Here is a 17,887-nt window from a genome sequence, read left to right on the forward strand (position 1 = left end):
TGACTTGAAACCCTAACCTTAACTCTTAAAAACCTTAATTTGATATCCTAACCCAAATTAGGAATCTTAACCTTGACTTCAAACCACAATTGAAAATCTCAATTTTGGTTTAACATTCTAATCCAGGTTAGAGAGGGTAATTTGAAAACCTAACCTTAGCTTCAAAAGCTAATTTGAAACCTTAACCCTTACTTGAAATCCAACCATCCAATATCTGCACTGCTTAACCTCACAAGGGTTGCTGGAGTGCTGGAGTCTATGTCAGCAATCTTCGCGCAGGAGGCGGGGTACACCATGAACTGGTTGAAAGCCACTTTATCTTAATCTTAATTTTAAACTGTAACTCAAATTTAAACCCTTAATTTAAAGACTAAACCCAAATGAGAAACCTTAACCTCAGCTCCAAACTGGTTTAAACCTCCAACTCTCATTTAGCACCCAATCCTGCCTTGAAACATGGTCCAAAAGCAGTAGTCTAAAATCATTTTGAATGACGTTGAGAATATTTCCCTTATTGGTGGGGAAAAGTTCAGAGGACAATCAACACTTATTATTATTGCAAGATTGTTTCATGACCAACTTTTATCGTACATTGACTGTACATAAATAGTACATCCATAAATGTAAACATTTGTCTGGGATGTTATTGAGATAGATAATATCTCTAATGTGCAGATTTGAGTGCTGTTTGAGTTGAATAATTGCGTTTGGCGCGTACGACGGCTTTGTTGTCTTCACCGCATGCACTATTGTGTGGCCATTGTGGTGCCCAAGGGTGTTAAAACACTATGCAAGAAATTGTTTGCCAATATGCTCACCATCAAAACGGTTTTATTCAGGCACAAAAGAACCCAAACCAGCTGGTTTGTGAGCTCAATTACAGAACGTGAACCTAATATAACATGCATCTGCTTTTTGTGTTCAACAGCTAGTTCATTGTCTACCGAACGTTTATTTCAATCATAAAGCTTATGCTTTATCACATTCCACCCTCAAATTCACTCAAAATCAACTGAATACACACAGCAAGAGGATTCATGACCATAATGGAAAATACAATAAAGTTCCCAGAGGTCCAGAGCTCCAGACCCCAACCCACAAAAAAAGCAAATATCTTTTCAATGAGCACGTTGGCTCGTCAGCATTCCAATTAAATGTGTTTGCTCTGACGATTGCGTGTCACTGACCAGCCAGACTTCCAGCTTTGTGAGTCCATTGTCACCTGCATGTGCAAGACAAGTGGAGGGTGGCACGCTGCGCCCAAACTTACCTGCAGCATGTCGCGCTGTCCACCGATGCACAGCAGGCATCTCCACATCTTTTGTCAACACGACAAGAACAGAAATGAGTGATTTGCTTCATCGCAGATTTGAAAAAAAGTAACTTTGCTAGGAACCATACCACAGCTTGAAATCCAAATTAAATAAAAAAAACAACAATCATGTTTTCAAAACCTCTTTATGAAAACATAGCCCTGGGTTAGCATGTTGACCCAGGCTTGAAACCTTAATTTGAAATCATAAACCTGTCTTGAAACCCTACTTTAAAACTGCACCTTACCCATCTTTATATTCCTAATTGGATCTACTAAAGTTGGCTTGAAAATAAAAAATGAAACCCGAGCTCTTAACTGAAAACCCTAATCCAGGTTTGAAACCCCAATTTTAAATCCTAGCTCTAATTTGAAACACTTGTCTAGGCACAAAAGCTTAATTTGAAACAGGCCCCCTGACTTGTTACCCTCATTTGAAAGCCTAACCTTGACTTTAGACTCCTAAATTGAAACACTAATCCAGTCTTGAAAGCATAATTGGAAAACCTAAGCCTGGCTCCAAAATCCCAATTTAAAAAAAACAAATCCTAATTCTGCCTTGAAACACTTGAACACCTAACCCTGGACATGAACCCAAGTTTGGAAACCTTAACTTTGGAAAAGCCCAAACCCTGATGTGAATTTAGGATTGTTTTTCTCATTGAAACATGTCACAAGCTTTTTTTGTTTTTGTTGTTAATTTTTGTGGGGCTGCAACAGATGAATGGCATTTCTTTTGATAAAGGAGTGTTTTCACTTTTCAAACACTGTTTAGGACATCGAAGCCTGCAATGTACACTACAGTGGCAAAAGTATTCACTCACCTGCCTTGACTTCGATATGAATTTAGGTGACATCCATACAGTTTGTGATACCGGTCCACGATCTGCAATTAGAACATCTTAAATTCTTTGGGGAAAGCGTTTCACAAGGATTGGGAGTGTTTTTAATGGACTCTATTTTTGAAAATGTGCATTTGTGAGCGGCTCAGAAAATAGATGTATGGGTAGATAGATTAGTCGCTGAATTCCTGTGAAAGGAATTTTATGTGGATGAACTTGACTATCCTCTCCAGAGTCCTGCCCCCAACCCGACAGAACACCTTTGGGTTTATTTTGAGTGGATGGAGAGCCAGAATTTTTCGGCCAACATCTGTATGTGACCTCACAAATATGCTCCTGGAAGAATTGGCAAACTTTCCCATAAATGCGCTCCTCAACTTTGTCCAAAGTTTTTCCACAAGATTTGGAGCTCTATAGCTGCAAAGGTAGCCCAATATCATATTAAACAATATGGATTTGGGATGGGTCACTGATGGTGTAGTGATACACAGGCCTGATTTGGGTGCGGGCAGCATGGGATCGATTTCCACTCAGTAATATGTGCCCTGTGACTGACTGCCGACGAGTTCAGGGTGTAATATGCTTTTCGCTCGATGTCAGCTCCAGTACTCTCGCAACCATTGTGAGGATAAGCGGCTCGGAAGATGGACATGGATTTAAAATAATATGCGAGTCAAGGCAGGTGAGCGAATACTTTTGGCAACATTAGTTACTGTATTTATATTTTTAAATGATTTCCTGTCAGCTGCTTCACACAAACATTTTCTCCTTCTGTTTGTGTCATGTCATTCTCGAAAAAAAAAGTTCTTTGTGCTACCACCTGGCTTCAGGTGAGCACATTTAACAAGGTCCACCAGCTTGTCTGCTCCACTTAACACCTGACATACCTCCTTCCCGCCGACCTTTCACCCCTGACCTGCGACTTGACAAAGACATCTCTGATACTTTCCTTTTTTTTTTTGACTCGCCTCTCTTTTCTTCTCCTAGTGCTGCTGAGTGAGAGAAGGGGGAACTGGGTGGGGGGGGGGGTTCTAGATTGGGCTTGGGGGGCATGCAGGTGTTCATGGCTGAGTACCCTCTCAAGTTCAAACACCAGCCGGTCCTGAGCAACTAGCGAACAGTCAAACAATGCATCAGACGCACCCGCAGGCGACAACTGCTGTACTCAGAGTCGCACCCGAGCCGAGAGAACGCTGCGCTTTGTGAGCCTGAACACCTCGTACTCACATCCACCTGCCACTTTGGTAAACAACATGAGATACGCCAAATTCTGTTGTAACTTTGAGAATTATGCTCCAAAACAAAAACAAAACAAAAAAACTTCCTCAAACAGATGCAGAGATGTTAACCCCATTCATCACCTTTCAGGAACATTCTGAGAATTTTGTCAGGATCATTTGTGCCTCAACCAAAAAAAAACATGCCACCAGAAAGACCATGAACAACAGGGAGTTGTGTATTAAACACCCAGTAAAGTCATCTTTAGATTCATTTTTCCAAATACATTCAATACGTTTGACGGTAAGTGCTCAAAATTCCAAAGACTGAGAAGCACCTGTCACTGAGATTTTGAGGTGAAGCGTTAAATTCTTTTTCACTATCTCAGTTGTCTGGAATTTTTGCAATCAGGACACCAAACAGAAGTGGGCCTTCCTCCGCAATATGAGTGCCAAGTACTTCCATTGTGTGCAGTGGCTATTCTGCAGAATTGCCACTCCTTTGTTGCGTATAACTTGGCATTTGACATTTTACCATGACAGCGCATAATTTGCTATCCAATTATGCCTACAACTTACAAAAAAATACATGTTCCCTTAAATGTTGTGTTATTTGGACAACATGGTCTCTGCTGTGAGCCTACAACATCATGGGGAGATGAGGAGAAAATAATCCAGGGGGGACAAAGTGCATCACACTCCACTCGAGGGGCTGGCTTTACAAATTGTCTTCAACACGCAAAAAAACTTACATTAAATGATTATTTCAATTAATAGCCCGGCCCTTTTACACCATTATTGCACAAGGAGCAACGAGTGGTTCTCTTCCTTCAATATCACACGTGAAAATTAACTTTGGTTTTTGCTATTTACAACTTCCAATGTCTAAAAGTACATACCTATCGTTGAGGACTTTTTATTTGTATGAACAAAATACTTGATATCACAATGGTTTGGCGCGTGCATTAGAAATATTGTGAAATTACCAATACATGATAGTCATGGTGCAACTTTTCATGCTGTTTAAAAAAAACATTTTTTAATAGTTCTCCCTATAAGGCACCTGAAATTAAATCTAATTAATCCCTCTTTGTGTTTATGTAAAATGTGTTGAATTAATACAAATTCTACAAAAGAAAATCAGAACCAACAATTTTACAAACCCAATAGCCATCGAAGAGGGGGTTGTATAATCTCAGAAATTACTTATACAAATATAGCTGTGATTTACTCATTTTGTTAATATTATGTGTGTCTTTATCCTGAGTTATCATTTGTAAAAAAAAAAAAAAAAAAAAACTGCATTTAATTCTGCTTGTAAATCGTGGAAGGTGCGTTTGTGGATCAGCGGGCACGAATCCTGATTTTTGAGACAGACGCAACGCACTTTTCAAGAGATTCCCAAGTATGGGAAGGCCCGTCCCTCCATCCACTCGGCAGCAGCCTTGCTGTCTGCATTGCGAGTCGTTTTCATGGGAATCCAACAGTCTCTGGTCCAACCGCTGCGGTCAGGCCAGCCCCCAGTCGGAAAGATGAAGTCAAGCCACCCGCCCCCACCATTGTTTATTCTAGGGATTACCGTAACACGCCGCCAATCAGTTGCTTGGGCCAACATCAAAATAAAAGCTTCACAAATAATACTGAAAATAATGAAATAAAATATGTACTCTCCCTGTTATACGGCAACGGGTCCACCACAGAGAGATAGAACACCTTTGGCGGTATCGCATCCAGGAAGGTTATGAAACCGCAATAAAGAATAAAGCTCGTTTGAAACCTGCATATCTCTGCCATTGGGCCTGATTTCAAAAAATCCCGTCAATCGACCAAACCTCCAACTGAACAACATTCATAAAAATAGTCCTGTGTCATTTGAAAGTGACATTTATTTAAAAATATTTTTGGGGGAAATGAACTGTTGGATTCCCGGCAAAATGATTCGCAGTCAGGTCATCAACTGAGATGGCAATACTGCCGCCAAGCGGGTGGGGGAACCGGACGCCCACATGCATGACCTCAACTTGTTTATGTGTGTGTGTCAATATCTTGAAAACTGTGATACGTTTGTCATGATGAATGCATAAATGTGAAAAGATTTTTCAGACAAATCTCCCACCGTAGGTTTGTGCCAAAAGGGGGTGTCCAGGGATGGCGTCTGGATTAAGAAGGAAGATGAAAAAAGGAGAAAAAAAATGTAAAAAAAGCATCCGTTTCAGTCTTTCTTTCCAGCAAGGCAAAATTCCCTCATGGGTGTCCTGTCAGCAGTGAAGGAAGCCAATGAGATGTGAGCGCAGCTCGAAGGCCGCCACTAAATCCCACACTGCGGCCCGCTGCCAGAGGCAGACACCTGCACGATATGTGACACCGCCGACTCTTTCTTGGGTTGGGAGCGCCACTGGAACATTGCACATTTTCTCATTATATTCACCAGGGAGCTCCCGTTTTGGGGCTACGTTGCTACCCGTAGCTACCCATAGGCCAAATTTTCCAGAACTTTATTTTGACTATCACAGCTATGCAGATGACATACAGTTAGTTGTATTTTGCAGTTTCTCCAGATGACTACAGTTCAATTGAGGTATTGTACCACTGTCTAAAGCAGATAAATAAGAACCTTGGTGTTCGGATAGATTCCGACCCGACCTTCAACAATCATATCATATCAATTATTAAAACTGCCTTTCACCAACTGAAGAACATATCTAGAGTGAAGGCTTGCATGTGTCAAGCAGACCAGAAGTTCATCCATGCTTTTATCTCAAGTATAATTAACTATTGTAATGGTCTTCTGACTGGACTCCCCAAAAAGAGCATTAAACGGCTGCATCTCATTGAAAATGATGCAGCTCGGTTTCTGACCAGGACAAAGAGGTCAGAGCACATAACTCTAATTCAAAAGTCTCGGGTCTCTGCAGTGTGGGACTAGCGGGGCAGGACGGGCCGGGATAACAACAGTCGAGGGTTTGGGTGTTCCCTCAGCATTGCTGAACTCTCTTGAGAGAGAGGGAGAGGATTCTTTGCTTCAAACTCAAGTCTGATCAAATACTGTAGTCAGATTGCTGTCAGTCTTCCAGGCACACCGGACCGACAGGCTGCTCCTGGATCAGCTAGCAGAGGTGGCAAAAGTACTCGCAGCCCGTGCTCGCAAAACACCTTTTCTCAAAATATTACTGTACATATTTATTCTGGTAAGCACTGGCCTAGCTGTAGAACCCTGCTCTCACAGTTCTGATGACCGGCGTTCGAATCCCAGCCTCTCCTGTGTGGAGTTAGCATGTTTTCCCCGTACCTGCGTGGGCTTCCTCCGGACACTCCAGTTTCCTCCCACATCCCAAAAACATGCGACATTAATTGGACACTCTAAATTGTTCTAGGTGGGATTGTGATTGCAGCTGTTTGTCTCTTTGGGCCCTGTGATTGGCTGGCAACCATTCCCGTTGACAGTTGGGATAGGCTACAGCACTCCCGCGACCCTTGTGAGGATAAGCGGCAAAAATAAAATTGATGGCTGGATCGTCATGTAAAAATTATTGATTAACTCCTGTACCATTGCAATCTTTAAAATCCAAGATTCAGTATTTCATTTTATAACACAGACTTTATTTGTGTGAAATATAATATTTAGTCTCTTAATATTAAATATAGGCATGTAAAAACATGTAAAATTACAAATTTATTCTTGCAATATTTAATGTTTCGTTGTCTGTTACATTTTCCTACTATTTTTTTTTCCTTTGTGTAGTCTTGAGTATTAATCTTTAACCATAACAAGTAGTAAGTGCAGGTTTGCGCATTCTTATATAGTAGTTGTATATAAATAGTTTAGTTGACTTTATTTTTATTGTCAGTGCATACAAAAATTGATACAAAAAAAACATGTGTGAAAATCTGTTTGTCAAACCATTGTTAAAAGGTGTCTCTGTATTTCCCACTTGAGTTTTGGGATTAGTCACCAAATCCTGTTGCAATTAATGACTCCTACTCTAATGAACATTCCAAGTCATCTAATCCCCTTTTGCATGTTTTAATGTCTGCAAGCATCATGGAGGAAAATGGAGGCCGTAAAGCTGTCAGAAGGCCCTTAAGTGCTTCTTTGGTCCTGTCAAAGAGACAAAATTTGGACAGGCGATAACGTTTCAGTTGACATTCTCCCTTGATACACCTGAGACGTGACTTTTGCGGTCGGGGATTACCTGTTACGGAGTTTGAAGAGGTTTGCTATTGTCCGAGGTGGGTAATACGAATAAGCAAAGGGCAGGCCTCGCTCAGCCCATCAAAATAAATGAATTTGTTACCAAACACTGATGACACTCATCATATGAGCCAACTGTCCCCTTTTTATGAATAAGTCATTTGTTTTTCCAAATTTGACTCAATAATTAAAGGTGTAATGGACTCCGTTTAATTGGTGCAGGCATTGAACATTCAATGTTCCACGTAAGTGGCGCACCTGATGGGCGCCACTTATTATGATGACAGATGGCCGTTTGTGGCTTGGGTGTCACATGCGACGCCTTTGTGGCATTCACGCTCGCCTCTTGTCCGTGCGGGGATCAGGTTTTCACCCGTCAGAGCCCTACATCGGTTCTCTTTTTGGTAGGCCAACCGCGCTGAATTATTGAGGCGGGCCTTTGTCTGCTCAAGCAGTGCATATCGATAATTGGTCCAAATCAAATCCATGTTTTGTATGACTGATTGAACATTTTCTCTTCAGCTTCACATTGTACCACTTTTGGGGTGCTCCAGTATTGCGTTGGTTCCATTTTGTGGCATCTTGGTGCCAAGGAGTTGAGGTGTTTTGCTTCGACTTAAAGCAGTCCTTGGCTCCAATCTTGTGGCTAGTTCCATTTTCTGATTCGCTTATCTTCACAACAGTCATGGGAGTGGTGGAGTCTATCCCTGATATCTTCAGTCGCCAGTCAATCACAGGGCACGTAGACACACAAACAACCATTCGCTCTCACATTCACACCTAGGGGCAATTCAGAGTGCTCAATTAATGCATGGTTTCTGAGATGTGGGCGGAAACTGGAGTGCCTGGAGAAAACGCACGCGGGCACAGGGAGAATATGCTACCTCCACAAAGGCAGGGCTGGAATTTGAACCCCAGTCCTCGGAACTGTGAGGTAGACTCTCTAACCAATCAGACTTTGTGGGTATTTTAGCATAGATTGGAAGTGAATTGAGAAGCTTAATTGGATCAAAGTGGTGCTTTGCTGCCATATTGTCACATTCAGAGGAATTAAAAAATTCTTTTGCAACAATTTCTCAAAGATTTGAGCCTTTTAAATTCATCCTTATGCAAGGCTTCAGAGGTCCGATTCTCTGAGTGATTATCATATTGTGTGGGTAATGTTGAGTGTTTTGTTGTTTTTTTTTTTTTAGAAAACACCAAACAGATGTGAGCGAAGAAGTGGGAAACTGTGAAGACTGAGAAGAGGAGAATGGAATACACTGAGATGCACCGTACGCCCAAGGTAGAGATGGCAAAGGCCAAACAAGAGGCACATGACCACTTCTACCCTAGGTTGGACATGAAAGAAGGAGAAAAGGATCTCTACAGGTTGGCCAGACAGAAGGATAGAGATGGGAAGGATGTACAGCAGGTAAGGGTGATTCAGGATAGAGATGGAAGGAGTTGATGAATGAGGAAAATGAGAGAGAAGGAAAAGCAGAGGAGCCAGGTGTGGTGGACCAGGAAGTGACAATTATTAGTAAGAAGGAAGTTAGAAAGACACTAAAGTGGATGAAAAACAGAAAGGCAGTTGGTCCTGATGACAGACTTAAAGGCAGAACTTTACATACACTGTTTTTTGTCTCCCTGTCTGAAGTCAAATCAGACTAAACCTCTCTTGTTTCAGGTCAGTCAGGATCACTTAAATTATTTAATTTTGTTAAATGTCACAATTATGAGAGGGAGAATTTCTTACGGAATTGGATATTTTCTTCATGCTCAAAGGTTTACATACAGTACCTTAGTATGGAGTAGCATTGCCTTTGAACTGCATAACTTGGGTCAAACATTTTGGGTAACATTCCACAAGTTTGTGACAGTACTCTGCTGGAATCCTGGCCTGTTCCTCCAGACAGAACTGGTAAAACTGAGTCAGGTTTGTCAGTTGCCTTGCTGGCACAAGCCTTTTTAAGATTTGCCCACAAATTTTCCGATGGGATTCCGATCAGGCCACTTCAACATTTTGACTGTTATCCTCATGCCACTTTTTAACCATTTTGGCAATATCCTTAGGATCCATTTGTAAGACCCATTCGGGCCCAAGTCTTAGCTTCCTGGCTGGTGTCTTGAGATGTTGCCTTGATATCTCCATGTCATGTTCTTTCCTCATGATCCAATCTGTTATATGAAGAGCTCCAGTTACTGCTGCAGCAAAACAGCCCCACGACATGATGCTGCCACCTTCATCCTTTACAGTTGGTATGGTGTTCTCAGGTCTACAAGCTTCCCCTTGATGTAACGTTGGCCCTTACACCCAAACAGTTCCACTTTAGTTTCATCAAACGACAGAACACGTCTCCAGACATTAAGGTCTTTGTTTTCGTACCTTTTGCAAACTGTAATCTGGCTTTTTTTATGTCTTTTGGAGGAATGGTTTCATTCTAGGGAAGTAGCCTCTCAGCCCAAGTCGATGCAGGACTTGTTTCACTGTGGATAATGACCAGCTTCATCCAGCATCTTCACAGGGTGTTCAGATTTTGCTCGAGGGTTGATGCGCACATTTTGGACCAAAACACATTCTTCTCATTTTCCTTCTCTGGGACACGGAACCCATCTCCTTCCGAGGCGGTGTGATGGCTGGAGATTCCCATGATGTTTATACTTGCATATAATTCTTTCAACAGATGACCGTGGCACCGACAAACATCTGGAAATTCCACCCAAAGATAAGCCAGACTTGTGGAGCCCCACGATTCATTCTCTGAGTTCCTTGCTGATTTGTTTTGATTTTCCCATGATTTCAAAAAAGGATGCAGAGTGTTTGAGGTGTGGCCTTAAATACATCCCAGGTTTGCCATCAATTAACTCACATGTTGTCAGTTAACCTAACAAAGTCATGCCCTCATCATCTGGGCTTCCGCATGTTCTTTTTGTGCATGTAAGCCTTGGAGCTCGAAGAAAATAATATAAAACTCTTGAAGAAATTCTATCTCTCATTATTGTGGCATTTGATATTATTAAATAATTTTGATGATTCTGACTGACATGAATAGGGCACATTTAGTCTGATTTGACTTCAGGTAGTGAAACAAAAAATGTGATATGTGTGTTTTTGCACAGCGTATGTAAGCCTCTCGCTTCAACTGTACCAGTGGAGGCATGGAAGTATTATGAAGAGCTGGGTGTGGAGTTTTTGACCATCTTGTTCAGCAGAATAATAGTGGGTGAGAAGATGCCTGAAGAATGGAGTACCAAGAGAGGAATTGTGGTACTACATGTGTAAGTCTGATGGGGCGGAGAAATATGTTAGAATAATGCAGGACATGTATGAGGGGAGCAAAACAGCGGTGAGATGTGCCGTAGGTGTGTCAGAAGAATTTAAGGTGGAGGTGGGACTCCATCAGGATTCAGCTCTGAGCCCTTTCCTGTTTGCTGTGCTAATGGATAGGCTGACAGATGAGGTTAGACTTGCTTCCCCTTGGAACATGATGTTCGCAGATGATATCGTGATCTGCAGTGAAAGCAGGGCGCAGGTGGAGGAAGAATTAGAAAGATGGAGGCATGATTAGCTGAAGTAAAACAGAATATGTGTGTGAATGAGAGGAGTGGAGGGGGAAGAGTCAGGCTACAGGGAGAATGGATAGCGAGGGTGGATGACTTCGAATACTTGGGATCAACAATCCAGAGCAACGGTGAGTGTGGTAAGGAAGTGAAGAAACGGGTCCAAGCAGGTTGGAACAGCTGGCGAAAGGTGTCTGGTGTGTTATGTGACAGAAGAGTCTCTGCTAGGATGAAGGGAAACATTTATAAAACTGAGATGAGGCCGGCCATGAGGTACAGATTAGAGACTGTAGCAGTGAAGAGACAACAGGAAGCAGAACTGGAGGTGGGTGAAATGAAGATGTTGAGGTTCTCGCTAGGAGTAAGCAGATTGGATGGGATTAGAAATGAGCTCATTAGAGGGACAGCCAAAGTTGGATGTTTTGGAGACAAGTTTCGAGAGAACAAACTTGGATGCGAGAGAGTGAGTATAAGTGAGTAGAAGGATGCTGAGGATGGAGCTGCCAGGCAAAAGAGCGAGAGGAAGACCAAAGAAAAGGTCGATGGATGTTTTGTGGGAGGACATGAGGACAGTGGATGTTAGAGAGGAGGATGCACGGGATAGGCTTAAATGGAAAGAAATGACACAATGTGGCGACCCCTAACGAGACAAGCTGAAAGGAAAAGAAGAAGTCAATAGATGTCAATATTGAACCTGTCCAATGTTTACAACCTTAAATTATTATGTGTGAGGTGAATTTGTCGCCGAATTAGGCCAAGCCACAATGTCCATAATTGTGATGTAAAACGGAAGGATGGCTAATCAGGAAGTGACTCGAAGCTTGAGCTGATGCTGGAGCACCAGTTTTCAATGACAACAGAAAAGAAAAAAAAAGGAAACAAAAACAATCTCAAAATGTGAATGGCACAATTTACAACATAATTCATTTGTATTGTATGACATTCTTCCCTTGAGATGGAAAACCTTCCAGAGATTCATGAGAATTTGGCCAGGATTGTACGATTTTGAATCCTTCATATATATTCAGCATATGAGTAAATATGCACAAGCAAGCACTGGGATTGCGTTAATGATATTTCTGTATGGGCTGGGGGATGAACGTCAGGAAAAGGACCATTTGTCAAAAGTGGTGTGAAGAAGAAAATTAAGAATTGGAAGAGAAACAGCTCCGCATGGAGATTTTGGTGGTCACAGTGCTTTCTAGCAGAGGGCTGCATTCCGTGGGAAGTCTCTGTAAATACACTCTTGCGTGACCTCACGGGAGGTCACACATCTGAGTCTTTTGTGGCGTAATCCTGAGGACACACAAACAAACCTGATAAAGACTTTATCTTCCTTGGTGGGGGCTGGGAATTGACAATTTAGAGAATGAAGGAGTCGGGAATCCCTACAGATGGGTAACAACAGGAACCGCAAATAAATAATATTTTAATAGAATAGGGTTCATTTTTTGGGTGATGTTACAGGTCAAATCGACCCATTTTAAAAATTTGCATTTCCCCCAAAATTGTACATCAAAAATTGGATCAAACTTCAACTTTCTTACTTTTATAAGATTTAAAACAACAATTGGGGATTTAAAACACATACATTCTATATTAATCCCTCTCCTGTGTTGCAAATTTTGTAAAATGTAAATGCTTTTTAATTTTTTTCATTTCAATTTCCTTTCAATTTGGATAGTAAAAATGAGAAAATACATAAAATAAAAAGGAAAAAAAATAATGCCATGAGCTTTCACTTCTCTTTTTACAATTTACAATGAAATATATCGTGGAGTACTTTGTGCTTTTTTAAGCAAAGTCAGTGTGGTCTTTCATGTGTCTTGCACTGAGGCAAGGCTTCCATCGGGTTACTCTGCCATAAAGCCCCGACTGTTAGAAGGCTTCAGTGATAGTTGACTTTCTAGAAGGTTATACTATCTCGCGATTCGCTCTCTGGAGCTCAATCACAATGATCTTTGGCTCCTTCTTTACCTCTCTCCCCAAGGCTCTTCTCCCCTGACTACTCAGTTTGGTCGTATGGCCAGTTCTAGGAAGGGTTCTGGTCCTCCCAAATGTCTTCCATATAAGGATTATGGAGGGGACTGTGAATTTAGAAGCCTTAAGTGCAGAAGATTTTTTTATTTTTTTTGTAACCTTGGACAGATCTGTTCCTTGCAGGTGCCTTATATACATATAATAAAAGAACAAATATATAGCCGGCTAGATAAGGTTTAACTCACCCTAATTTTACATTTGAAAGAAATGTGTTTATTTTTCTAGATTTTTTTAAATCTACACAGTTCAATTCATCATGTAACCTAATCATCATTTAGCTGTTCGCAAATCAAATCAAAATATTTTTTAATATATTAAAAAGGAAAAAAAAATCAAGCCTGGATTTTTTTAATAATAAAAAAATAATTAATTTTAGATTTGATGTCAAATAATTATGATAATGATGACCTAGTTGAAGTTCATTGACCATTCCTTCTTATACATTATGCAAGTAACTGTCAATGATTGTATGTTTTAATCATGGGCCTTGTTGTTTAATATACAGTGCCTTGTGAAAGTATTCGGGCCCCATGAACTTTTCAACCTTTCGCCACATTTCAGGCTTCAAACATAAAGATATAAAATAAACATTTTTTGTCAAGAATCAACAACAAGTGGGACACAATCGTGAGGTGGAACAAAATTTATTGGTTATTTTCAAGTTTTTTTTAACAAATAAAAACATGAAAAATGGGGCGTGGAAGATTATTCGCCCCACTTGCATTAATACTTTGTAGCACCACCTTTTGCTGCAATTACAGCTACAAGTCCCTTGGGGTATGTCTCTATCAGTTTTGCACGTCGAGAGACTGAAATTCTAGCCCGTTCTTCCTTGCAAAACAGCTCGAGCTCAGTGAGGTTGGTTGGAGAGCGTTTGTGAGCAACAGTCTTCAGCTCTGGCCACAGGTTCTCGAATGGATTCAGGTCTGGACTTTGAGTTGGCCATTCGAACACCTGGATAAGTTTATTGGTGAACCATTCCATTGTAGATTTGGCTTTACGTTTTGGATCATTGTCCTGTTGGAAGATAAATCTCCATCCCAGTCTCAGGTCTTTTGCAGACTCCAACAGGTTTTCTTCCAGAATGGTCCTGTATTTGGCTCCATTCATCTTCCCATCAGTTCATCCAGAGTGATCATGGGCCTCTTGACTGCATCTCTGATACGTCTTCTCCTTGTTCGAGGTGAAAGTTTAGAGAGACGGCCGTGTCTTGGTAGATTTGCAGTGGTCTGATACTCCTTCCATTTTAATATGATTGTTTGCACAATACTCCTCGAGATGTATAAAGCTTGGGAAATCTTTTTCTATCCAAATCTGGCTTTAAATGTCTCCACAACAGTATCTTGGACCTGCCTGGTGTGTTCCTTGGTCTTCATGATGCTCTCTGCACTTAAAACAGAACCCTGAGACTATCACAGAGCAGGTGCGTTTATAGGGAGACTTGATTACACACATGTGGATTCGATTTATCATCATCAGTCAACACTGGATCATTCAGAGATCATCAGTGAACTTCTGGAGTTTGCTGCACTGAAAGCAAAGGGGCAGAATAATATTGCATGCCCCACTTTTCAGTTTTTTATTTGTTAAAAAAGTATAAAATATACAAAAAACTTCATTCCCCTCCACGATTGTGTCCCACTTGTTCTTGATTCTTGACCAAAAATATGTATTTTATATCTTTATGTTTGAAGCCTGAAATGTGGCGAAAGCTTGAAATGTTCAAGGGGGGCGAACACTTTCACAAGGCACTGTAACAGCAGCACCTGTTTTGGTCTCCCCTTCCCCAAAAGGCTAAACAAAAAAAATGCCTGCTGTTTCATAAATTAATATAGAAATCCATACTGCCATAAAGTAGCAGCTACATTAAATCAGCCTTTCCAGCGATGACAGCTGAATTTTCTTTTTTGCAGGTGGTCCATCTTACATGGGCAATATGATATCAGCACATGTCAGAGATATCAAGATTTTCAGTAAAGATCCACCACCTGAGGAATTTGTCCCACCTAAATTCAGACTGCCCTTGAACAAAAGAGATGGAGCAGCCAGAGTTGGGTGTCATGACTTAGAAGTTCAATACACCCACAAAAAAAGACTTAATAAGGACGGCCATATTGTTCGCAGGAGGCATTAGTCAACCCGTCTTCTCTTGACGTCTCAATACAAAAAGAAAAGAAGACAGACACTCAGAGCTATTCATTGCACACACTCACACACACACACATTTTGTGCAAAGATGACATTTTAGAGGAGGCTTTCAACAAGAGAACTGGAAGGGACGTGGGGTACTTAAACTCACTGAAAGGTTTGAATATGGACACAGATGCTCCATTGAGGCACGTCTCAAAAGAGTGGAAAAATGTTACCTTCATAAGCAAAAAGGGAAAAAATGAAATTATGAAGGAAGGGGTGGGGGAGCACAATGGTCCCCTGAAAAAACTTGAGACTTACAAGCCTGCATGTATTGGAAAAAAGCATCTTGACCAGCCACAAAGCTTTTGGGAGAGCATCCTTTCGACAGATGAGACAAAATGGCAAGTCACATCACCCTGATGTTAACAGATATAAAAAAAAAAATGCAATTACATTTTTAAAAATGATAGAAAAAAGAACTCTGGAGCTACTGTGAACCATGAAGGAGGCTCTGTTGTGATTTGGGGTTGTGATTTGCTCATGATGAGTCTTCCAAAATGAGACAGAAATCTTTTGATTGCAATGATTTTTTTTTCTTCTTTTTTTAACCAATGCTTGATGTTTTTTTCAGTCAAGTTATTTGATTGACCACTGTGGTCGTTTTTCATCTTAACGGACTGGTAACAAGACTTTTGCCTTGATGTGTAGATTTTCAAAAGGTTACATTTTTGGCAGAAACGTCATTCCTCGTTTTCTTTTTAATCTTTCTGTGGTCCAACTTGAGCAGAAAGTCAAATTTGGCAAAGTACTGTGGGATTCTTTCAAAGTGACGGAATTGGCCGATGTCTCAACCCTACATCAATTTTACAATCCAATCCTCCATGTTGGACAGGTATCAGGCTGATATCATGTAGTCTGATCTCAAAGCTGGCATTGAGACAAAACAACAGCCCATTGACAGAGGCTTATGTTATTGCCTCAGGTGCCGCTGAGACTATGAAACACGAGCTAGCCAGGACAGTTTATGTAACAGAATCGTGCCGATTGGGTAGACTGTGACACACAGCGGTTCCCTATTCTGAGACACCATTTTTACAGCTCCAAATCATGATGACGAAAAAAACCGCACAAGTTGAAAGGAGAGTTAACAGCAGAAAAGGAGCGAGAGACCCAGTGGTGGAACCTAACTGGACTGCACTACGTTGCATTTGTGCTGAATTTCTGCAGCTGGTACATTCACGTCTCACTAAACAGCATCCCAGCGGGGAGGACTCAGGCTGTCAGGGGGGATTGAGCTCTACCTGAAGGACCGTGACACCAATCAACTCGCTCTCCGCTGGACCAGCCAACAACAATAACAAGTCAAATATGTTTTTGGCACAGTAAGCTAACAGTTTGAATCAAGGATCTTTTCTTGAAATGTATCAAGACAGTGCTTGGGTCATTTCCTGGTGCAAACAGACCATCGCACACACCGAGTGCCAGAACAGAAATGGAGTGTTAGCAGAAGAAGCACCTTCATATAAAGCAGGGAGCAAGAATCGCTATAATGCGAGGTGACATTCGAAATTCTTTCTCCAGTCGACACAGTGGGGCCAGTGTGGAAAAACTCTGGAGTTTGGTGGGACTCCTTTCAGAGTATCAGTGCGTCTCAAACCCTACTGTTTTCACTTTTAGGAGTTAATCAGAAGCAGTCTGCTCCGAGGGCTCGGAGGTCATCTGCTGTGTAGAGGAAATTATCGATGGAAATGAAGGTGGAGGATGACCCCACAAGCTCAGAACTCCACACATGCTGGGTGCGGAGTTTCTCCACTGTCTGAACAAGGCCAAGTTGTTCACAAGTGATTTAAGGGCTGCTTTTGTCATGATCCGCGCCAAGAGTTCCTGCTTTTACTGGCGGTTTGGTCTATTTCCATTTCTTGACCGGTATTAAAAGACAACAAAACTTTCCAGTGGACAGAATGGAGTCTCTGATTAACTCACTTGAGTCACCCACTGATATTTGTAATAACACACAGAAAGAGCACGTCACGGTGATACGTCAAGTCATGGAAGCGTTACGGAAACAGATGACATTTCGTGCGAGTGAGGCCGAGCGGCATCGTTTGGAGAGAGAAGTGGTGGCGAGAAAAGAATGACAATAGAAGTCAGGTCATGTTGCAGTGTGTCGGTTGTTGGGGGAAGTGCCTGCTGATTGCCACGCTGTTCTGTGGACGCTGGCGGACAGCGCGGTGAGAGGCGGGATAATTACTACAGCAAAGAGGCAAGCGTGGGATGCTTTACACAGCCATTGTGGATCAGAGGCTTGGGTTTCCCGAGCTTTCAGAAGTGTCTGAACATGGCATCGTGTGATGGTGGATGGACCAATGATAGCACAGAGACGGATGATGGGGTTTAGACTGAAAGCAAAGTGTTACCAGACCGGCCATCCATTTTATATACAGCTGCTGAAATAAGTATTTAACACATCACCATTTTTCTCAAGCATATTTTTCCAAAGGTGCTATTGACGTGAAAATGTCACCAGATGTTGAGAACAACCCACGTGCCCCAACATACAAAGAAAGTTGAAGAAAAAAGCTCAGAAATTAAGTTGTGTATGTGTGTG

This window comes from Syngnathoides biaculeatus, chromosome 11, assembly GCF_019802595.1.
Source record: "Syngnathoides biaculeatus isolate LvHL_M chromosome 11, ASM1980259v1, whole genome shotgun sequence".
Classification (NCBI taxonomy): Eukaryota; Metazoa; Chordata; class Actinopteri; order Syngnathiformes; family Syngnathidae; genus Syngnathoides; species Syngnathoides biaculeatus.